This window comes from Pelobates fuscus, chromosome 4 (genome assembly GCF_036172605.1).
Source record: "Pelobates fuscus isolate aPelFus1 chromosome 4, aPelFus1.pri, whole genome shotgun sequence".
Lineage (NCBI taxonomy): Eukaryota > Metazoa > Chordata > Amphibia > Anura > Pelobatidae > Pelobates > Pelobates fuscus.
Window position 1 is genome coordinate 225,611,788 of NC_086320.1, and position 8,446 is coordinate 225,620,233.

Here is an 8,446-nt window from a genome sequence, read left to right on the forward strand (position 1 = left end):
CCAGCCTCCACGCCCCGTGATACCATCACACGGCTACACTACTATACCACCAAGGAATTAATCATGGCAGCCTCTAGGAAGAATCCGGTTCTCCCTGACGCATTCAGTAAGATCCAACTGTACACAGATCTCTCAGCAACCACCCTCACTGCAAGAAGGTCTCTCGCCCCCATCACCCGAGCTTTACGTGCAGCAGAGATCCCTTACAAATGGGGATTCCCAACAAGGCTCATCATAAGGAAAAATGGCACAGAAAAACATATTCTCTCCTTAGAAGATGGAAAACGCACCTTGGCAGAATTGAATATCTCGCTACAAGACGACGCGATGGCACACTCGGACGTCCAGAAGATGAACAAATCACCTCAACGGCTAGCCCCGGGATGGGAGAAAAGTGCACCTACTAAGTGACTCTAAAGTTTATTTACTTCCAGATATTTTTGTAACATGGACACAGAGGCCTACTGGTCGGAGCCCAGATACCCTGGAGGAGAGCACTATAGGTGGTAACGTACGCACCATGTGGGGATAAGGGTGGGAATCGGCGACATGCTCTGTACATGATTGCTGGGTACTACTGGTAATGCAGGGGTACTAGTTAAGATCACTGGTCCTGCACGGTCCATAGACACCGTTCCCCGCGGGAGCGCTCAGAGTTTAGACACTGACACACTAAATGTTAAAAAAAAAAAAAAACAATATAACAACGAAAATAATAAAAAAATAATAATAATAAAAAAAAATAATAATAAAAAAAAAAAAAAAAAAAGGGGAAATCACACAGGCCCACAATACCCACTGGAAGATGTAATAGCAATACTGTTGGTAATCCAATCCTGTAAATACTACAGGACACGACACTCAGTGCACTCCCAAATATAGTTACTCTCACCCCCCCACCTAGTAAGACTACAACTACAATCCAGGGGACAGATGCATTCACAGTCTTTGAAGAGACCACGGCTACACACTGCGTTAGGGATAGTCTCTCTCTCTCGGCCACCTGGGGATTCTCTACCCCCAACAAGGGCCTTATCGCCCGGGTAATTTAGTTCTCAGAGGTCCCATTCTAAAGACCTCACCCCTTGTACATACTCGGCTCAAGCCGAAGTAAGATTCAACCTCACTTGAGAGGTTCATTGTTTATTGTATATAGTTTATGTTTGTTCTTGGATCCTTGTTTCCCCTCCCTTCCCCCTCCTATCTCCGCAGGACCGCAACTCCACCGAGGGAGTACCCTCCAAGGTATGCATCTTTTTCCTAAGAAACTTCATCGTACCTTCATTGCTCATGGAAATACACGAGTACAAAAAAGACGAATACTAGACAATATTGGAGACAATTTCGCCCGCTTCATTAGCTCCAAACTACAACCAGCGACCAATATCGGCTCAGAGGAGCATCTATTGACGCAGCAGAGTACTACAGATCCTAATCACAGACAACATGACGCTTAATATCTTCTCCTTAAATGCCAAAGGGTTGAATACGCCTCATAAAAGAAGAATGGCCCTTGCAGACGCGAAAACGAATAACGCACACATCGCATTCTACCAAGAGACACACTTTCAGACGAACAAACAACCTAAATTCACCTCCAAGCACTTCCCCTTTGGATTCCACAGCTCGTACAAATCAAAGAAGCGAGGTGTGTCTATCTTGATAAGCAAATCAGTGTCCTTTCAACTAATCAAGCAAATCAAAGATAAAGAAGGCCGGTATCTCATCATCCAGTGCATCATAAACAATATCCAGCTGACCCTAGTAAACATATATGGGCCTCACAGTGACCAACACAACTTCTTAGATAAAATCTTCACTTTATCGGAGGCCCACAAATTTGGAGATATCATCTTAGGAGGGGACTCAAATTGTCTCCTCGACTCTACTCTGGACACAACATCCACAAACACAGTGGACGCACGGACAACAAAAACAAGAACACGATCCACTGCCTTGATTGACCAGATACTGGTAAACCATGGCATATCAGACGTCTGGAGAGTACTCAATCCAGCTGTCCGAGATTATACCTTCCATTCGGCAACACATGCATCATATTCAAGAATCGATAGATTCTTCCTACCTAACACATTACTGACAAAGGTAGCTACCGCTCGCATAGGTGACATCACATGGTCTGACCATGCCCCCATCACCTTAGCGCTTGTCACACAACACCCCACCCATGGCAGGAGAACTTGGCGCCTCAATGATACGCTACTAACAGAGCCCAAACTGGCCGCACAAATCAAAGAGGAGCTTGAAACTTATTTTGCCCTGAACAGGGACGGCGAGGTCGGCCCCGAAAGCTTATGGCAAGCGCATAAAGCCGTTCTTAGAGGCCAATTCATCAAACATTCTAGTTATCATAAAAAACAAAGGCTTTTGAAATATACCAGCATACTCACAGAACTTCACACTCTGTCACGCAAGAACAAACAAGCTCCATCGCATGACACCACCTCAAAGATCCTTCAACTACAAACACGACTCAATGACCTTGAGACAGCAAAAAACACCTATTATCTCACGAGAATGAAACATACATTTTTCAAAGAGGGCAACAGAGCGGGGAAGATTCTAGCTGCCCAACTCAAGACTAGAATTGCGGCTTCAAAAATAGCATACCTCCAAACAACAGGCGGTCACAAAACCACAAATCCACAAAGCATAGTAGAAGAATTTAGCAAATATTATAGTAAACTATATAATTTAAGCTCAGTAGATCCCTCCTCTCAGCCGAAGAAAGAAGACATCGATGACTTTTTACGAGGTGTCGACTTGCCGCAAATAACAAGAGAAGAAGGCTTGACTCTAACTCGCCCTATATCTATAGATGAAACACTTCAAACTATTGCACAATTACCAGCACACAAATCCCCGGGACCTGATGGCTTCTCGAACATGTATTACCGCACTTTCGGTAATATTCTAGCCCCCTATATGACTGACTTGTACAACCACTGCTTTAGTAATGGCAAAATGCCACATGACATGCTCCAAGCACACATCTCTACACTCCCGAAGCCGGGAAAACCGCCTACCCAATTCTCTAACTTCAGACCCATATCCTTGCTTAACTGTGATACAAAAATGTATGCCAAAATCATAGCAAATAGGTTAGCACCGATCCTCCCCAGAATTGTAAACACGGACCAGTCAGGGTTTATTAGGGGCAGACAGGGTTGCGACAACACAAGAAAAATTCTAAATATCTTATCACATATGGAGGAACATAACTCAGAAGGTCTTCTGTTGGCTTTAGACGCAGAGAAGGCCTTCGACCGCCTAAATTGATCTTATATGACGACAGTACTAGAAAAATACAACTTCCCTACTGAACTTATACAGGGCATAATGGCGCTATATGGCAAACCAACCGCACAAGTCTCCAATGGAGATTTCATATCTGCCCCCTTTAACCTTACCAACGGCACAAGACAAGGGTGCCCGTTATCCCCCCTCCTATTTATCCTATCCCTAGAGCCCCTAGCTCATAAAATAAGAACCGACCCATTGATCACAGGCATTCAGATACACTCACATGACTACCGCCTAGCTATGTTTGCTGATGACATCCTTCTATCTCTCAGCAATCCAGAATCTTCACTACCACGACTCATGAGCTTACTCCACACATAAGGACAAGTATCCTTTTACAAATTGAACACCTCAAAAACCCAGGCTTTCTCGATAAATATACCTCAACACCGACTACACATTATGCAGACCAATTACCAATATGACTGGAGACGTGATTATGTCACATACTTGGGAATTAAATTGGCTTTGCACAAACAGAAAATGATCTCACTAAACTACAAACCGCTCATTAACATGTGTTACACAAATTTTCAAAAATGGAAAGATGTCCATATCTCCTGGCTGGGGAGAATACAAACCATCAAGATGATGATCTTGCCGAAATTTCTCTATGTGTTTAGGATGCTACCGCTACATGTCCCGGTGCTGTGGTTCCAGACCACGCAATGAACACTGACCAATTTCATCTGGGGACGAACGAACCCTCGTCTGCCTCTGTCTCTGTTACAAATGTCAACTAAAGCCGGAGGAATGGGCTTACCCAAACTTCTCACGTATTATAGGGCGGCCCTATTAGAAGCAGTAGTCCATCTTCATGCGCCTGCCAATACCTTCCAATGGGTGGATATGGAACGAGAAGCGTTACACCCATGCTCCATGCGGAATGTCTTATGGACCCCAGAACCATATAGGCACCTAGGAGCCACACCCTACCCCACAACTGCCCTCACATTGCGAATCTGGGACCTTCTCCACACAGACTCAGCAAAAACCAAGCGTTTCGACTCCCACGCTCCGCTCATGGCATTGGAGGCGATTTCCCCATGGATCTCATTCAAATCATGGACTGTCATGGGTATACATCACATCCAAGATCTCTGTGGTAAATATCACATTCTACCGTTCCCCGACCTACAAAAGAAGTTCAACCTGCCAAACTCCTTTATATTCTCATACCTCCAATTGCATTGTCAATACTAAAGTTACATTTTCACACTATAGACGTGAACAGCGACAAAATTGCAAGGCAAACCTCATCAATAGATGTTTGTTGACCCCGTCAAAACCAAAAACTCTATCTCTTTGCTACCAAACGCTGCTGGACAGTAACCCACCACAACACTTCAAATATACCTCGCAATGTGAAAAAGAGGGTATACCCAAGTTAACGGCTGAACAATGGCTCAAATCGCTAGACGCCTTACGAGGCACTCCAACTTGTTTCTCCCATATAGAAGCACACAAGAAGATAGTACTTCGCTGGTATCTAACACCGCACCGCCTACATCAAATCTATCCAGCAGTGGCACCCAACTGTTGGAGATGTCAGAACACACCAGGGCACATGACCCATATATGGTGGGAATGTGACTCAATCAGACCACTGTGGTCCCATGTCAAAACTCTGATTACCCTGGGTACAGGGAGCTGCCCCACTCTTACTCCCAAAACGGGCTTATTACTACTGTTCTCAGATGATTGGACACGGAAGCCTAAACAACTAGCTACCATAATCATTCTGGCTGCTAGAAATCTTCTGGCACTCAACTGGAAAACTACATACTGCCCAACAAACAAAGATCTAACAAGAAAAGTATACCAATATTACAGATACGAATTGCTCTCCTCTGAGACACATGTTAGGGCAGAAAAATTAACGTCCCTATGGAAACCATGGCTGGAAGCCACACATCTGGCTGACCCCCACTAACACGACATGTTCATATGATCAGAAACCCTCCCTTGTAAAGGCAATGAAGTCAGCGGAACATCTAACTAACCTTCACGCCTGTGTCGAAATATGAAACTGCATTCCTAGCAACCTCTTCAATATACAAAACTCCGCATGACAATGAATTCAAGAAGATAGGTGAAGAGCTTTGAGCTGCGGTCCTCCCCCCTCCTCCCTTCTCCCTTCTCCCTTTCCCCTTCCTTCTCCCTCCTCCACCCCCACACGATAAGTGCTATAACAGACAACAACCGGCTAAGATGTAACTTAATATTGACTGTATAATTCAATTGATTTGATTGCCGTATGTACTCCTACCTATTTCCTTTTCTGCACAAGCAATTCTGAATGTAACGCATACTTGGACTATTGTTACTTATTGCAGTTAACCCTCCCTTTTTCCTTTCTGTATCCCCATATTACCCTTATGATTTCTGAAAATAAAAATCATATATTAAAAAAAAAAATGTATTTTAATTTATGGCTAGTATGGATTTTTATTTGGCCTTTTATTGGGCTGAAGACTTCTGATGGTATGTCCCCCTTTTGGTGTTTACTCACTAAACTTATAATTGAGAAGACATTATTTTACATTTTAAATCTGAATTGCAAGATGTAGTTGGAGGCATTAGGGTAGAACATTCTCTGCCTTTCAACAGAGAATTTTGAAATCATTTGTCAGGGAAACATTCTGAATCTGGTAGCCCTACCCCATGGTAATAACCCTATTGATGAGCTTGTGTGTTTTTTTTTTTTTTTTTTTTTTTTAAGGACTTAAAAAATAATAATCTTTTGTTCCTGGGTAATGGTTGGATTATTTCCTGTTGACTGAGATGGCATACTTAGAAAACAGACCTGCACAACATATGATGTTTTCTTTAAAGTAGGAATTATTAATAAGGAACAATTAATTGGATTTTTACAATCAAGCAACGCATTGCAGTGTTCATTGAATAAATCCTCAAGTGGCAGTTAGAAATATATTATAACCTCAAAAACAACTTTAACTTAATTAAGTACTTTCTGTGAATAGACCATGCCCCAGGAATCTCACTGCTCTATTCATTGCTATTTAAAAGTTAAAATACTTTGCTTATGCAGCTCTAACCACATCTCCCTGCATGTGATTACACAGACTTACTAAACACTTCCTGTAAACAGAGATCTAATTTTCAAACTTCCTCTATTGCACAGTTTTTTGCTTTATAATTTTTTTTATTTCCTGTTCTGTTAGAAGCCTGCTAGACCATGAAGGAGATTAAAGTTTAATTAACAGAGAGGGGAATAAAAACATATAAAGTAATTAAACATCTGATTGAAAATTAAAAAAAAATTTCATGCAGACTGTGTCAGTGAAAGTTAGGAGAGGTGCGTCCAGAATTGAGTGAGGAGACTGCAGGAACATGATCTATTTACTAAAACTGCTGCGTGAAGCTAAAGTTTTTTGACGACTATAGTATCCCTTCATATGTATTCAGTAGAGTATTGGTATTGTTCCAAATATCATAATATAATGATACAATAACCTAGCACAGTAATATAGTCTATACCTGTATTTTAAACACCTGAGCAACACTGTGTAGCAGTGAAATATGTGTCCCAGCCCCTCCTCCTAACCGAAATATTTTAATGTTTAAGCAACTGCAATGGAAACTATCAGATAACTGAGATCCTGTGCTGTACACCTGCTCCACTAATGGTAATCACACCTCCTGAATTTAACCCTGTAAATGACAGATGCATGTCCAATGCATTATTGAGGGGGCAGATTGCATTAATATAGATTAATTGTAAATGATTCTACATTCCCATTGTGCTAATCAGTTTATGTGCCACCTAACAATATTATTAGGATTCAAATGGTGTTCTTATAAGGCTAATTCAATTTATGTACGTCCCAACAATATTAAACTGATTTAAATAACATTTTAATCATTTTAATTGCATTTATGTACATCCCAGCAAGATAGCATTTTAATGATATTAATTTAGAGCTTGTTCATATCATTCATCACTGTAAGGCTGGACACTAAAGTTGTGTTTTTAGTTTATAGGAACCACGATTTTAAGTCAGCCTTTTCTGACTAAGGATGAAAAGACTAGTATTGTCGTAGTTGCCTCATTCTGTATTATTTAAACTTGGCATTAAACCACAGTCTAAAATATAGCCTCAGGTCAAGAGTAGCCTTAGCTCTGTGTTCTTACTTTGTAGGATTGTTTTTGTCAATCAGAGAAAGAAAAAAGGGAGACTACGAAAGGAGCTAAGGGACTCACCCTACTAGAAAACTCTGCTCTATATATAAGAATAACAAAAAATCAGTTAAAAGTAGCCTCTCACTTGTAAATCAGGTCTTTCAGTTTCAATAAATAGTATACAAAGTTGTCATTTCTGCTTTATTCATGGGTATATGCCATTGGAAACATTGTTATAAAAATATTTATAGGTTTTGTCTGTCAACCTTTACACAATGATCCTCAAATGAACAGTAGTTTAGGATAACATTTTGGTAGCTAGAATATATAGATAGATAGATAGATAGATAGATTTCTCAAAATATTTTCTTTATAAAGCGTTGATACATTCTGCAGCGTTGTCCATGGGTACAATTAGTACAAGTAAAAAGACAAAGGTAAAGTTCCTCTAAGAGACAGTACAACATTTTTAGATGTGGAATAGCTCAATTCTATCTGCTCAATTCTACACCTTGCCCTTTTCATTAAGGTTACGTTCACTATATTGAAATAAATCAGTTTCCTACCTTGTATAACATATGCTCCACTCAACTGCTTCAAAACACTTCAGCACTAAAAGTGTTCTGCCAAAGCACACAAGATAATAAGTGTGATCTGTGTGATATTTTTATTTCATGCTTGGTATGCATTGCACGTGTCAGTCAAAAATACCTGCCTGGACATGAACAGTAATGTCACACATACCAAATATACTTTTCACACACTCAAAACCATATTTCATGTAAGATTTAAATATCTATTATGCATTCATATGAGGAAAGAGTCCTTATTACATTACAGATACAATAGAATAAATCATATGTATTATTCATGCAGAATGAGGACTGCAAATTCTCCATGGTGGGCTTATGGGCACCAGCCACTGCAATATAATAAACTGAAATAAAAATGAATACTGGTGATAAAAACATGCTTGAT

The 8,446-nt window shown here is 40.7% G+C and overlaps 1 protein-coding gene across 1 annotated transcript in view; it reads right to left on the minus strand.

Moving 5' to 3' along the window:
* The window catches only part of LOC134609409 (collagen alpha-2(VI) chain-like), a 143,926-nt gene extending 135,814 nt beyond the window's left edge, over nt 1–8,112 (minus strand). Inside the window, exon 1 of the mRNA XM_063453089.1 lies at nt 8,035–8,112. The gene's annotated coding sequence lies outside the window, so the exon portion shown is untranslated. The remainder of the gene's footprint in view (nt 1–8,034) is intronic.
* Between the last annotated feature and the right edge of the window lie 334 nt (nt 8,113–8,446).